The sequence below is a fragment of the Bombus impatiens genome, unplaced genomic scaffold (genome assembly GCF_000188095.3).
Source record: "Bombus impatiens unplaced genomic scaffold, BIMP_2.2 scf_0197, whole genome shotgun sequence".
Taxonomy (NCBI): Eukaryota; Metazoa; Arthropoda; class Insecta; order Hymenoptera; family Apidae; genus Bombus; species Bombus impatiens.
Genome location: NT_176616.1, coordinates 711,408 through 727,628, shown reverse-complemented (window position 1 = coordinate 727,628; position 16,221 = coordinate 711,408). Strand labels below are relative to the sequence as shown.

At 40.9% G+C, this 16,221-nt stretch overlaps 1 protein-coding gene and 1 long non-coding RNA gene across 9 annotated transcripts in view; both read right to left on the bottom strand.

Annotated features, from left to right (window-relative positions):
- The window catches only part of LOC100743303 (E3 ubiquitin-protein ligase MYCBP2), a 265,639-nt gene that overhangs the window by 108,096 nt on the left and 141,322 nt on the right, over window positions 1–16,221 (bottom strand). The window lies entirely within an intron of this gene.
- On the bottom strand, window positions 9,755–12,720 carry LOC117151398. The gene is made up of 3 exons (XR_004461294.1): window positions 12,561–12,720; window positions 9,968–9,972; window positions 9,755–9,765 (listed from the first exon to the last, which is right to left on the bottom strand). It is a non-coding gene; the product is annotated as an uncharacterized LOC117151398 (long non-coding RNA).

Sequence of the window (16,221 nt, the reverse complement as noted above, 5' to 3'; positions counted from 1 at the left end):
CATGTTCGCAGATCGACGGATTATTCCTCGGCGTCGCGACCGATCGGCTCTCAAAGCCATCATTAGCTCTTTTATGGACGAAAGCGGAGCTATCGCGATCAATCCCTCTTCTATTCAAGGGGAAGCGGCACGTGGCAATTGGCTCTTGATGGCTTTTTGCACAATTAAATTAATATTATTAGCGAAATTTTACAAGTCGTAAATACATTATAAGTTACTGGTACAATATGTTACTAGAACGAACTAATTACCATTTATGAATTGAGTTTTTTTTAAAAAGCACTTGGAATTAATCAACTTCGCTTGTTATTGATCTCCTAATTTAAAAAAATTAAGAAATTAATTAACTACACTTTTATTGTTTTTTTTTTATTTCATTATAGAAATACACGATTAACGTTCAATTTTTAAGAAACGAATGATTTATTTCCATAAATTCATTTATCGTGAGAAGATGGAATAAATATTGATGATACCTTTTTATATTTTTCAATTTACAGAGTTGACCAATATGACTCGATTTTTATTGGATTTTCGATCGCCACATGTGTATTTTTACTCCTTCCATACGTCGATGTTAATGCACAGATCGAGATACTTGTTATTGATTGCTTCCTTAACAATCATACCGCGAAACATTATTGAAAAATACTTTCAGAGGCGAAATTTCTCACAGCTGTACCAAGTCGATCGTTTTCTACCAACAGATAACGGAATTCGCGTAGGGCCATTAAAAACCAACTTGTTCCTGCGACCTGTCGATCGATGCGAATGTGTATCGGTAAACAGCAAGTCAAACGTATGAGAATACCTCGATGGAAATACAATATTTATTTACGGCGAGTATTTCGGCAAACAGCGTGTTTGAACGCGCAAAAATACCAACAATTTTCCATGGTAAAGGATACAAGGACTACAGAAGGAAATATTCGATTGCGAATCGCTAACAATATAAATAATTACATTTCTGTCATTAAAATCAACCATTCAGACAAAAAGGAAAATTTCATACAATCTTTAACAAAGCTGAAAACGTTGAATGATCCGGTTGGTGGACGACTTTTCACAATTTTCGCCAACGAGGAACACGAAACTGCGAAGATAAGTAGTAAGACGAGCAAGGGTCCGTGGAATATTTTTCTTGTGTCCCGGGGAAGGTGGTATTGAGACGAAATAACGAGATACTCGCGCGATATAAAGTAGACGTATGAAATTTTGCAGAGCTGACGCTTGCGGCCATCGTTGTCGTCGTCGAGAAGGACACAGAATCCGATATTTTCTTTTTAAGCCTGACGGAATTACGAGACCTGTCGGTGCTGGCACGTGCATAGAAAAGCATTAAATAAGGTCCGTCTCCATAAAACTGTTGAATTTTTGAAGAATAAGTAGATTCAGCTCGTTGCTTCGACCTCGGTCAAATATTCACGAACGATGGTCTGCTAAAGAACAAGAATTTTCGTCAGCTTACTACACGGAAAATGATAAAATAGGACCCATATATGTAATTTAAAACACCGATGTACTAAGTATTATACGGAATGTTTGACAAATTTTGCAGTAAAAAATAAGTTTAAAAATATTTTGATTGCTCGTGAGAACAAGGTGTTGCAATTCATTATAATCCTTTACCATAAATGGAATTCTGAGAACTAATAATTTCTATTAACAAACTCGTTTGATTTTATTCTAGAGATAAGCAAATAAAATTCTATTACTAATTCAACTATTACTAATTCAAACAAACATAAGACATGGCCCTTTTCTTACAGACGTTGATAATTAATCTATCTAATAAAACAACACTCATGAAAAACGAGATATTAGCTTCCATTAATGCGTTAACCTGTACCAATTTATAACTTCGAGTACTATCACTTTCTCAAAAGACTTCGTCAAGAATGTACGAAGAACAAAATTCATTCGGATGATTAAGCGGCAGGGAAGTCGAGTCATTTATATCACTCGGTTCCAAAGATCTTCCCTCTTGCGAGTTACCCTTTCTTGGTGGACAACTGAAAAGAGACAGCGAGTAGGTTTCGAGTCGCTTGATACGGTCAGGCCGGTTGAAGGACGAGGTGAAAAGTACGGGAAACGGGGTCGAGCTTCGACCGTGCAGAGAAATGGAAGCGGTCAGACTAACCTCTTCTTGGGAAAACTGCAACCCCCGGACCAACCCTCACTATCTGCCGTAAACAATGAAAGCTCAAGTGTCCGGCTAGCCTAGAGGGGCTTCTCGAGTAGCTGCGCCGGGACTTCCGGTTGCCCGCTGGAAAATAAATTTACAGCTAAGCTCTGTGCACGTCCGCAAGCGTTGCACACGGCTCTCTCGATGCCCTGGCCCTGAAACCGACGCCAAAACATCGTCGGAATAAGAGGAAGAGGAAGATACGATCGCCGTTTGTCACCCTGCGGAACGGTCGGCGGAAAGATTAAGAAAGAAATTTCGCCCGAGTGAATTACTTCAGGGGACGTTGAGACGAATTATTTACACTGCGAAGGAGAATCAACGGAAAATAGAAAGCCCTAAAAATTGGATCGACGATAGCTAAAAGATCCTTGGATGACTAATTTGCCAACGTCGAAGGGTACGGAAGGGGTTGTTTTCTCATTTTCGTTCGAGAGACTTTTAATATCGAAACTCTCGAGGTTAACGGAGACCCTTTGACGAGTGTAATTATCTGACCGCTACTAGAGAAGGTAGAGAAAAGGCGAATAATATTGCCAGGGACTGGTAAGTAACTTCCGTCAGAAAGCGCGGAAACCAACCAACGGATTCCCTTTGTGATCTCTCTAATGACGACCCTTATCACCCTCATAAACAGGGATTTACTTTCACATATTTCTAACGCTTGCTCCCTGTGGCCGGTCCCATTCTCACCCTTCCGGCATATATTCCCTCTTAAAGGCTGACGAGGGTGAAGAGGACGTTTTCGTCGCAGAACCTTTTCTTTTCTTCCCTTCTCGTGCGTTTCTCCGCGCTTTCACTTCTGCATGCTTTTCCTACTACTTCTCTCGCTCTGTCTTTTTCCACTTATACTCATCCCACTTTTCTTCCCATTGCTTTGAAACGCCGCCATTAGCTGAGAGCAACCGTGAATCAAGGAAACGCTCGACCACGAGTAGCTAAATCATCTGTGCGCTTGTTACATAGTGAGAGAAAGAAAGAAATCATGGCTCGAGTAACGTTTCCACGATCGAAAGCCGTCGTTGTCTGTTATCGATCTTCAAATGGATTTCGGACGAAAGGAAAATACGCTTGATCACTTTAGCCGCTAATGGACTACCGATTAATTAAACACGGTCTGGCAAGTTTCCAAGCGTTTACAACGTTGTTTATCGTACGTACAAGTCGGTAAATGCTCGTTTTGCGTGCACTATTATAGCACACATATCGCGAACGTGAACACGATACAGAATGCGTACGCTTGCGCGGTCGCCGATAAATCCGGGACACGTTTGATAGGCTTCATATGCGGTGTAATGAAAAAAGTTTTCGTCATACGCTCATGTCCGTTAGGACTTAGTTTTTGCGACATAATCGCTTTTTCCTCTCCGTGAATTGAACATGGTATATGTTTGCCAGGTCATGTCGGTGCATCTGGTTTAGTATTGAACCCTACGGACTCTTTTTTACGATAATTAATATTATTTATATGTATTTATATCTAGATTAATAACGTTACTAAATTTTGACAAATTACAATCCTCCACATTATATGCATCCTGTACATTTTTGCACCGGTTAAAATTTGTTACGATTGCATAAACGTGCAATTACAACGAGTATTCTACAATACATAGGATAGTTCATATATTTTTGATTATTATGTGCATTCCGTGTATTTTTGCATCTTCAAATTTCCCATAGATACATAGGAATCCACAATTTACTCACCCCCAAGTTTTCCATAATTTACTCATCCCCACGTTTCCTTTATTTACAAAACAATCGTACACGCACGTGTATTACTAATCCACGGAAGCGTGTAGGTATTTTCGGACAACGGCCGCAGCCCCTCCCAATTGTAGACGTCCATATTTCACCCCGGTTAAATGTCTCCCAGGAGTACATCTTTGTGGGTATCGAACGCCTCTTCGAAGTTAGCCGGAGTTCACCAATCACCTCAAAGAGAACGGTCAACGTACGCGTGTTGACCCCGCAGACTAGTTTCGTACACGATGCAACACGCACCAATACACCCCTCGGGTCAACCCTAAATCAGATGGATCCGCGACAGCCTCAGGGTGAGACGGTCACACGGAATAATTATTCGACGAATTTGCATACTGATTTTGAGGTCACGTTTACTCGAACGACGGCCTACGGCTCCATCCTGTTCCTGCATTTCGATGGACAAACGAACCATTCACCAGCCTATTATATATTGATGAGGATATTTCGTATGCACGTAAACCTGGATTACAGTCAGGGCTAGGGAAGAAGTTTCGGTCAGTAGAATTTCCTCGTTGCACGAATTGTACGGTTTACGTTTGAGAGAGAAGTTTTTGAGGAGAGAGGGATAAAGGTGAACTGGTTAATTTAACACTGGAACTAGGATTCATCAAAATGAACATTCCTTGTGGAAATTTTCATGAAGTTTCCCGTAGGAATTTTGTAGATTTATAAGGTCGTGCTTGAACAAAATGCTCGATCATAAATTAAATATAGATACCTATGTGTACGAATTTGAACGCATTACGATTTACGAATTTACAATCATAATATCACCAAATGTATCCTTAATTCTTGCAATTATTGAGATCAACTACAAATTTGGAAATTTCCATGTGAATTTATATTTAGAACCACCGTTACGCCACGATTATCAAGAATATAAAAATCTTCCTTCATTCCCAAAGGTGAAATCATTCTCGAAACATTCGTCAAATTTAAAACCGAATTTTCTCACCCGATAAAAAAGAAACAGATACAGAAAAACACGATTGTTCCTGATACGCGACGCACGATAAACCTGCGAATTTCCATATTCAACCTCTTGTATTCCCTTTTACCCCTGTTCAAAGCGCGGAAATGAGAGAATCGTACGCGTCAACCCCATACCATAGCGCTACTATTTAAAGCGAGCCGCAACGCGACGCTAAAACACGATCGAATCGGGGTCTATCGGTGTCGCGTGGCGCGAATCCGGGAACCGGTGGCCGAGTTCGCGCGATTCCTGGCCACGGCGTCATTTTCACCCAGCAATTAGATCAGGCGATAACGAATGGGAAGCGACGTTCGAGAGGTCGAGGACCGTGACACGGGAATCGTCGATCGGCGTTGGTCGCTTTTGAAAATCGAATTCGGGGCCCCGTGTTGACGCGTGTGTACAGGGCACGTCGATAATCACTCGGAAATCGAGGAAGAAAATGAATCGAAACGCGTTCTAACCACACCACGTAAACGCCTCGTTTCGTACCCTTCTACATTATTTTCGATTTTAGGTGACTCGAATTCCGGCTGACCGGTTTCGAAATCGGTGCCGCGTTCGCTTGCCGCAACGATCGCTGCGGTGATTTCGTCGCGTATCGCGGAATATACGATTACAGGAGAGAATCAATGGCCGCGGTGGCAAGTTTGCATCCAGGCCGGCTTATTTGGCCGATTACCAATCCTCGTTCGACGATATATTCGAATTGCAACGGATTTAGACTGCTACGTCGAAAATTAGACAGAGAACATATTTTTCTTTTTCGTCACGATGTTCGTCTTTTATGGGTGGTTAAGAAATGGTATTATAAGAAATTCGAAGAATCGGTCGTACTTGATATATTCGCTATTCGCGTCTTTAATCTGCATTTACGGTAAGTACTATGAAACGAGAATGAGTCAGAGAATGTACCACCAATTGCTTTTTTATCGATCGATTGTCTTCTTTTGAACGAAACTGTCTAGTTAAAGAGGAGACCAATCGAAAGTGAAACGATAATATCGTGTTATCTAACTCTCGTTCTTTTTGAAACTTTCATAACTATACCTTTTCATCTTGCCTGGAAATAAGACAATAAAACAAATTTATATAACGTTATAATGAAGAAATAGCACAGAGACAATATTTGATGTTGCAGCTATGCACAATAAACGTATAAATAATTAAGTATAATGAATGCGACAATGAACGTGTGAATGGTCTTATTCGAATGGTGTAATTATGACTGACAAAATGAGAATGAATTTGCATTATTGGTTCCTGAACCTGGTTGATAGCCGAGTCACGAATTGATTGCGACCAGTGTGAAATTAAAAAACTTCCGACTCGTCGAGGTCGGAGAAGAAGATTCACGGAGTTTACACGTTATATGGCTCTATATCATAACTGTAAACATAGGCGGAGATTATTATTTATTGCAACGATGCAGCCACGCCATCCAGACTGCAGAATCCGTGCTCCACCTACGAGACTTCCAGAGAAGACACTTGTCAAATTTACTAACCATCTTCCATCTGCACTTACATGTGAAGTTTCAACATGTAAAACTGAAAAAAGATGCGCCCTCGACGCTGCAACCACGAAAGTCGTGATTTTTATTGTTCTTGCTCTTTTCTACCGCATTATTTTAGTATTTCTGGTCCTAGAACTTTGATGTTTTATATTTCGAGAATATATTTATATGCATAAAATTTCTTAAACAATCTATGAATAAAATGTATGAAGAAAAGAAACATTTTATTCATATTATTTAGGTAATTAAGAAAATTCTGTTTTCTCCTTTAAAATAGAAAAGAATGATACCAAGAAAAGAAGGAAAGCGTAATTTTATTTAATTAGAAAAAATAAATATCAAGGAATAAACTAAGGGAAATCGAAATGGTCGGTAAGAAAATTCTAGGTGCAGTGAAAGTTTCTGCGATTCAAGTACTAAGCCACGATCATCTTTTTATAAAAATAAACCGATACGAGTACAGAATAGGAAACACTTATCTCGCAACTTCGAGGCAGTTACAAAGTCTCGATGCCATCAGTTGGCCAACTTCTCCTCTTTTTATATTTGGTTGCCTTTTCTACTTTTTTTATTGTTCTCCCAAGTGGATCGTCGTGACGTAAAGTTCGTCTTGTGATGTTCCGGCTCCAGAAAAGGAGTTTGCGAGACATTAAATATACTCGTCCGCGAAAGTGCACGCTCGAGAAGGGCGACGATTTATGATCCGTCGCCGCGGATGCGGCACACCGGAAGGAAAAACGTATTCTCTCTCTATTCGCCGGTTCCGAGCGTGTTTTCTTTTGCTCGTATCGCGCCACGAGAAAGGGACCACAAGGATCGATCCATCCTTCGCGCGGGACGAATTACCTGCCAACGCGCCACCGAAACAGATATTCGCCTCTGAAAAAGAAACATTTCAGCCGTCTCGCGTCGACGTTCTTAAACGTTTCTACCGAACGAGCCCACCTGCTGCTCGATACTCGAGATGCTCAATCGCGAGCCGCGAACTTACGACGACCCTCACACTGAATCAAATCACGATGTTGGATTAAATTACAGGATTTTGATACTTGTTTTCTTATTTTTGCTTTTATAAGTGAAGACAATTTATAATTTTTACCCTTTTAATCTTCTTCAGTTTATTGTTTCATAGCGTTTATAATTTATGATTTTGAATTTCTAGCATTTTCTAGCATGACGAAACAATAAAAACGAATAATGACAATAATGAGAAAATGTCTTCAATTTCACGAAAAAAGATGGAGATAGTACAAGAACGATGTTACAAGATAGCAGCCTCTTTCAGTTTGAAAATGGTAAATAAGGAGGATAAAATATTCATAGAATTCGACAAATAATATCTAGACTACAGAAAGAAATTTTCGACAGAAAAATCGCTAGATACGGTCGTGGAAAGATTCGCAAGACTCATCTCTGCTGGATTACCAAATTTATGCGAATACGTGATACAAGAGCCAAACGAGACGATAGAAACGCAAGCAGTCTTGCTGTTCGTCTGGTAGACTTTACGGCATCTCGCGAAGGAGGCTTAATTTATCACCGTCGAATCATTTATCATCGAAAACGCCAAAGTTCTCTCTCTCTCTCTCTCTTTCTCTCCCTCCTCGTTTCCCTTCCAACCTCCATACACCTCCGTGGAAACTTTCGGCTGGCTGCTTACCCTGGTTGTGTGTTTCTCTTGCAGGGACTCAATTCAGGAACGCTGGCACGTGACGAGAAACAATGAGGCGAACAATGAGTCGGGTCGACAATGCTGTCCTCAAAATCTCTCGGCGCCGCTTGCCAAAATCCTTCGGGGCTTTCTTGCAGCAGAACAGAACCGCGTCGTCTATTCGTCCTCGTAATACCGCCATGTGTCTGACGACTATATCCGACGTAACTTGACGCAGGCTGGTGCATTCCTGACGTAAACCACGAATTCGTCGGCGACTGTTTTTCTTTATTTTTTACAGAGAAAGAAAGCTTCTTTGAATTTTCCAAATTACCATCGACTGTGCGTGTGTGACGCATGCTGTAAGTCTTTTTATGCGATGAGAGTTTCTTTGAATTTTCGTCGATTCTCTGTGCGCGACGCACCCTTCTTTATCTTTTCATACAGAGAAAGCTTCTCAGAATTTTTCTTTTTTCTTTTTTTCCTTTCTTTTTTTGCGAATCTGTCACCGACTGCGCGTGCGCGACGCATTCTTTAAATCTTTTTATACAAAGAAAGTTCATTTGAATTTTGTTTCTTTCTTTTACTTGTTGCAGAAATTGTATATTTTATCTGAATATATATTTTCTACTTCTTTATGTTATTTATAATAATCGCTGTTTCCATTGGAGGTAGGATAGGTATTTTTTGAAAAAGTTTCTCTGATTATTTCGTAATCGTGTTTTTCTTAATGAGAAATAAAAGATAATGGTATTCTGCGACTCGTTATAACGCAAGGTTTCTATGTTACGTAAAATTGCATACGTTCTATTCATACGCGGTCTCGTAATGAAATTTCTTCTGGATAAAGATGAAAAAGTTTAGATAGAGAGTCAGAAACGTAGGTACGTCTCCATGGAACCACGAAGAATGTCCCCGAGGCGTATTACGAGATAGCAGAATATTACCGTGATACTCTTCGACATTTTCTGTAAATATGACTCCGCGATAACGTCGCCATTCGTCCCTAATGTACACGAAACCACTCGTCTCCTTTCAAATCTGAATTTTTAATACAAATGTCTTTCCCATTACCTTCCCACTTTCCTCAACTTGCTTCATTAATCTTCCAATCTTAGTACCAATAATCAAATCCTATACAAAATTAAAAAATAAACTCTGCGGAATTTTCCAACACTCTTACTCAATAACTACAATTCAATTATTACTGTTCGATTGTTATTGTTGCAAATGATAGAATTAAGTAACATAATCTTAAAGTTAAATTATTCAAATTCTGTAGCACTTCATTTTAATTCATATTCTGTATTTTATTTCACAAATATCATGTTGTTACCATACTTTTCGACGAGTAATTTAACATTGTAATCTGATGATTCCATAAAAAGGTAATAAGTGTCGCTTCTAATGATTAATTTCTCATTCGCTTGTACACATTGACAAAAATCAAATACGATTACCACGAATCAATCAAAGCATCTGGATAGTTGTGACTGACAGTACACTTGGAAATGAAGAAGATTCAGTCGAGAAGAATCCACAATTCATATAATTCGGATCTTTTCCTATACGTAGACATCATCTGTTCGATATTTAATGGAGATACGAGATGGTAATTTGCAGCACACACCTATGTGTGTATACACGTAGCTTGCTTAACGAGTAACTACCTCGAGATCGCGTAGCGCGAAATTAGACGACATCGCACCACGACACGTCTCTAATGTCGGCCACGTTTCTTGCGCCGGAAGGACGGTGTCGTTGCCTCCGTTGTTTCGTGCTTGACGCGTAACGACACGCACCAGACACAACCCTCGTGTTATGCAAAGGAAAATGAAGTCACAACAGGGCGGAATCCTCGAGGGAACAGACAACAGCTGATCGAGGATAAAGAAGCTGCTGTCCAGACAGGAAATGGATGAAATTTAAAATGTTTTTTGATTTGATGGAAACTGGAGCCTGCAGGTTTGCGATATACATAATTCTGTCATTTGTGTAATTCTCTCTAGAGAAAGAATTTTTGTTATATTAGGTTGTCCGAAAAGTTTCTTTCGTTTTATAAGGAAATAATAAACGCACAATGTTTCTTGTTTTATATTAGTTTATTGAATTATGCACGAACATAATAATAGAAATAGAACGAAATCATACCTAATTCAATAAAATAATATAAAACAGAAATTGTTGTTCATATATCATCTTATGAGAAACGAGAGAAACTTTTCGGACAACCTAATAGATACAGTTGAAAATCTTATTTCAGTTGAAAGTTGGGAAACTTGAGATTAATGGAATTAAAAGGACTGTTTAATGTAATTAGTTGAAATCTGAAATTTTGGTGACTGTCAAATTCTTAATGGGTTTTAAATACAAAATTAGACATTTGGTTTCTCATTCGATTTTCAAAGCTGAAACTTCGCTTCAACGTTCAACGATCTATTTTGCCTTCGGAGAATTCATAAATCATATCAAACATCATTCGAAAAAATACATATTTAAATATTCTTAAATCACGATCGAGCAAGAATAGAGAATTAATCCCCGAAAATTTTTTAATTCCATGAGAACTCTCAGACCAGAAGATCGAATAAAACATAGTGGCATTAAAAATCCTTGAATCAGTTTTCTAGATAGACTTAAAATTCATAAATTCATAAGAAGTCGGATATCATGCGGTCCGTAAACTCTATCGATTTGGTTGTAATTGAAAGTTGCAGCCCTAAAAAGGGACGGTAAGTGAAACGACGCGCAAAATGAATTTTCCAACTTTTAGACGGTTAGGAGAGGAAAAGCAGGGTTATATCGATTGCATTAATTAGCAGGGGTTCTCTTTCTCTGTTAGAAAATGCACGGCCATTGATTATTCATCGCTTCCCTCGATCGAAAGCGTTGCTTCCGGGAAAAATTTTTGCAAATTATATTTAATTTAACGTTGTCGATGTTAATTATTAGAACTCGAAGAGAAATTCTGGCAATCTTGGGTTGTACAGCAGGCAGGAAGCCATGGCTGCGTTTAAATTAGACATAAACAAGAGCAGAAAAGCCATTTCGAGAGGCAACTCACAGGAGACTTCATATTGTGTGAGCAAACAATTTGTGTTCCCTGTGTTTGACTGACAGTCTAAATTGGAACTAAAATGTTGGCTGCTCAAGGCTATTAAACCTCCTCATTTGGCTTTGTGTACAATTTCCTTTCCCCATAGTGTCAAAATATGAACGTAGAATTGTAACTACTTCTTGTGATTATGGACAAAAGAAAAATTTCCACACACAAAATCAAAGAAGAAGAAAGTAAAATTCGATTTCCAGGATACAAAATACACACAAAGAGAACAAAGATCTAAAAAATATTTCAAAAAAGCGTACTCTGGAAAGTCAGGTTTTATTCCACATAAATTATAGCTCGTAGATCTTTACAAGTAAAATTAAAAAAATGGTCTCTCAATTTTTTCGGTGCTAATTATGCATGCACGTATGTCACATTCGTACAGGTTAATGCGTTGGTGGCTAGATCAATGCGTGAAAAGTGAAAAAACGGATTTAGAAAGTTCACGCACGGAAATCGTAGCAGAGGGACTTACATAAAGGCAAAGTGGCGCCTCGGCGAACGTAAGACGACGAAGGAGGAAGCCCTTGCTCAAACGTAGACAAACAGTCAAGAGAAACACGACTATGACCGTTAATGGAGGTGCAGTGTTTACTGGACTCACCGACAATAAGTCCTCTTGCGAATCCCGTTGTCATAATCACCGCTATTTGCTTGATTAGCAACGGTAATTGCGTTTTATGTGTACACAAGCTAACGTGCTAAATAGTTACGTAAATTTATATCGTCAACAGCACTCGAAATTTCACTACTTCCTAAAACATTAATCTCCTAAAAACATATTAGCTAATCGGCTAGAAACCAATTAGAATAAGACTGCGGTGCACAATTTATGAGATATTTGGCAGACGAAAACGAATTTACGTCGCAAACTAATAAAGTTAGTTGCCGATTGCTCGCGTTAACGAAGATATTACATACATTATCCTCCCAAGAGAATGTTCAAAAATCCATTTTATTCAACCCATTATTTATTTGCATATCCGAACAATTTAAATCGGATACTTAAATAATTCCTCGGGAAGTAGATACCGTTTTTCGATCATTTCATTAATTGAAATCTTCCCCTACTTTAATAAAATTGAAGTATAAATAGGTATTCTTTCGCCACTTGACTTCTGCTCGCCAAATCGTTCGCTCTCGCTCACCCTGAAGAAGCTCCTTTGGTGTCAATATAATTGACGAACAAATGATTGGATGACTGATGTCATCAGATGAGAGAGTGGTGCTCTCCTTTTCCTTCTATGTTCTTGTTCGTTTGACCTAAAGGCACGCTCAGAATTCCGTGAGTCTCTCGACAAGGATTTGAACATATGTATAGGTACACTACTTAAGAAACGAACGAGACAGCATGGAAACTGTCACACGCTGAGAAGCAGTAATAGGGTAGACAAAACATCCTGCATGCCACAGCCATCGAAACAATAACCAGATAGTAACAGAATAGCCGTGTCTGATATACATCCGATGATAACCCCTCCAGAGGGATCAAACCTTAGTATACCAAATCAGCACTCAACACCTTTTTTGTTATAACATTCTGAACCGTCACTCTGTTTTGAATTCGTACAATAAATTTTACTATCATATTTAAAGTTCAATTTTTTACCTCATTGGTGAAACATTCGAGATCAACGGTAATCTGTCAATTTCGTGATTTCTTGTGTCTCGTACATGACAAAACCAACGTCAGCCCCACGAATCATCAGACTCGCCAAGGGATCATGACTACCCGAAGCGAAGAAATCGGCGGATAAAATCACGCGATAGGGTAATAGGGATAGGGTAATCAAAATTCGATCGTTTCTGGAACGAGCCGGGTGCAGCAGCTTCCGGGAACGTGTGGGCGTTCACTCTGGATTCGCTGGTCTACTGGAATTGATCCACCTCAGGATTATAGGGAACCTGGCTGGGTCGTTAACACGAGCCCTTTACCAACATCTCCTCCCACGATCCTAACATACAATGCAGGCTACCTTGGCGGTAGTGGCGCGGCCGCGATCGTTTTATTAGAAACGCCACGTCAGCTTCCGTGGTAACGGAGACACCTCGGCAATAACGCCGACAGCTCGTTACAACGTTGATAAAGCGCCGCGTGGCGGCTAAGCCTCTACGACGCTACGACGACGACGACGACGACGACGACGACGACGACGACGACGACGACGACGACGACGACGACGACGACGACGACGACGACGACGACGACGACGACGACGACGACGACGACGACGACGACGACGACGACGACGACGACGACGACGACGACGACGACGACGACGACGACGACGACGACGACGACGACGACGACGACGACGACGACGACGACGACGACGACGACGACGACGACGACGACGACGACGACGACGACGACGACGACGACGACGACGACGACGACGACGACGACGACGACGACGACGACGACGACGACGACGACGACGACGACGACGACGACGACGACGACGACGACGACGACGACGACGACGACGACGACGACGACGACGACGACGACGACGACAACGACGACGACGACGACGACGACGACGACGACGACGACGACGAAGACGGCGACAAAGACGACAACACACGACGATCTAGCTGTGAAAACTTTGTCCCTGTTACACTGCCGATCCCTCAAGCTGAGCCACATCCAGCTACAACTTTCACAGCCCTCGTAACATTGTAGGTATACCGCCGCTAATCGATGTTATGGACACCGATCAAATTTAGTGCGATTAAATTTAACACGAAAGCATTGCGATCGCTCGCCTTCCTCTGTGTACCATCGATTAGAGTAGGTGAAATGATCCGATTTCATAGTGTACGGAGTTAGGATTTGATCACTCTCCACGGCTATTTTTCAAAGGTTCTTCGGCGAGAGAGAAAGCGGGACAGGTTCGAGATAAAATATAAAAAATTCACGAATGAAATATAAAATTTTTACTTATCCCTACATCGTTAGAATTAACTAGTAAGGTAGAAACATATAACGAATCTTTTCAGATTTTTCATTTTCTTAATTATTGAAAATACGCGGACGTGTTTGGTAAAATTGTTGTGTGCATATTTCTTTTCGTTACATGATTTTAATTATAATTATTAATGCGTAGCATATTTATCAGAAGCTCTGGCAATGCATATCTGTAATATGTACACACTGCTTGACCTTCCTCTTTTTTGCTCATTTGCATTTCATGCAATAAAAGGAAGTAAGAGTCGCAATTGCATATTCAAAGTAGGGCACGTAATTACACCGATTCGACGGAAATACGAATATTGAACTGGCGAATCAGCACGATCTCACTTTTAGAACGTACCGATGCAAGTTCTGCGAGCACATTTCTGCCAAACATTTGCACGAGCACTGCCTCTGCGAGGACATCAAATATTTGACATTCGGATCTACATATATACAATCTGCCACCCAGCTGTACGATCGTTATGTACGTCGTTCTATAGTCATTAATAAACAGGGGATAGAAACTTTTATCCGACCCATCTAACGTTAACGATTAATCTTTCCCTAAGGCTTTCACCTACCAAGACACACACTTTACGAAACCGTTCCCTTTAAACATTTACAACCCTCTCATCGTTCAAAACGTTGCTCTCCAGTCTCCTCCGGTGGTTGCATTAAAAAATTATCGCAAAAAAAATGCCGTGACATCGTAACTCTGCCTCTCGAGCCATTTAAAGCGGATATTCTGGCGAAAAAAAGAGGAAGAGAGGAAAGAGCAGAGGAGAAAAAAGGAAAAAAATTATACGGGAAAGTCGCGTGCGCCCAGGCCACGAGTATTACGTTAAAGTCGCTTCTTATGTCTAAAGCCTTTTTCATGGCCAATGCATGACCCTTGGAAGAGAAGTCTCTATAAGGGTACGTGGCACGCGATCCATCTTTCATGAAACGCATACCGCGGCGTGCAAACCGTCGCGCCGCAGCAATAACGACGGCTTAGAAGCATAAAGTCCGCTATCTCTCTCTCTCTCTCTCTCTCTCTCTCTCTCTCTCTCTCTCTCTCTCTCTCTCTCTCTCTCTCTCTCTCTCTCTCTCTCTCTCTCTCTCTCTCTCTCTCTCTCTCTCTCTCTCTCTCTCTCTCTCTCTCTCTCTCTCTCTCTCTCTCTCTCTCTCTCTCTCTCTCTCTCTCTCTCTCTCTCTCTCTCTCTCTCTCTCTCTCTCTCTCTCTCTCTCTCTCTCTCTCTCTCTCTCTCTCTCTCTCTCTCTCTCTCTCTCTCTCTCTCTCTCTCTCTCTCTCTCTCTCTCTCTCTCTCTCTCTCTCTCTCTCTCTCTCTCTCTCTCTCTCTCTCTCTCTCTCTCTCTCTCTCTCTCTCTCTCTCTCTCTCTCTCTCTCTCTCTCTCTCTCTCTCTCTCTCTCTCTCTCTCTCTCTCTCTCTCTCTCTCTCTCTCTCTCTCTCTCTCTCTCTCTCTCTCTCTCTCTCTCTCTCTCTCTCTCTCTCTCTCTCTCTCTCTCTCTCTCTCTCTCTCTCTCTCTCTCTCTCTCTCTCTCTCTCTCTCTCTCTCTCTCTCTCTCTCTCTCTCTCTCTCTCTCTCTCTCTCTCTCTCTCTCTCTCTCTCTCTCTCTCTCTCTCTCTCTCTCTTACTCGCTTTAGGCTGAGAAACGGCCAGCAAACGGGGCTGAAGGGGATCCTTACTGCCGCCGAGGTTCCCGAATTCCCGCGAGATTGAACCCAAGGTCGACTGCTTTCGAGCTATACTACCGGGAACACGAACGTGCCGCTAATATTGCATGGGAACCGCACCTATACACCCATCCAAATAACTTCCTCGTACTTCCACTTTTATATTTTCTACTGGAATTACGTGTTCCTGAAAGATACATGGACGATTGTACGAGACAAAGAGTAAGACAATCCTTTTACCAGATATATTCTGTTGAAGGATGGTTTCGTGTTGTTTGTCGTAGGATTAACGCGTTAGTTTTACAATTAGCTAGTTTTGAAGGTAACTTGCGTGGTAAGAATTAAGAAAATTACGAGAAAATTTAATAACTATGAAGAGTTA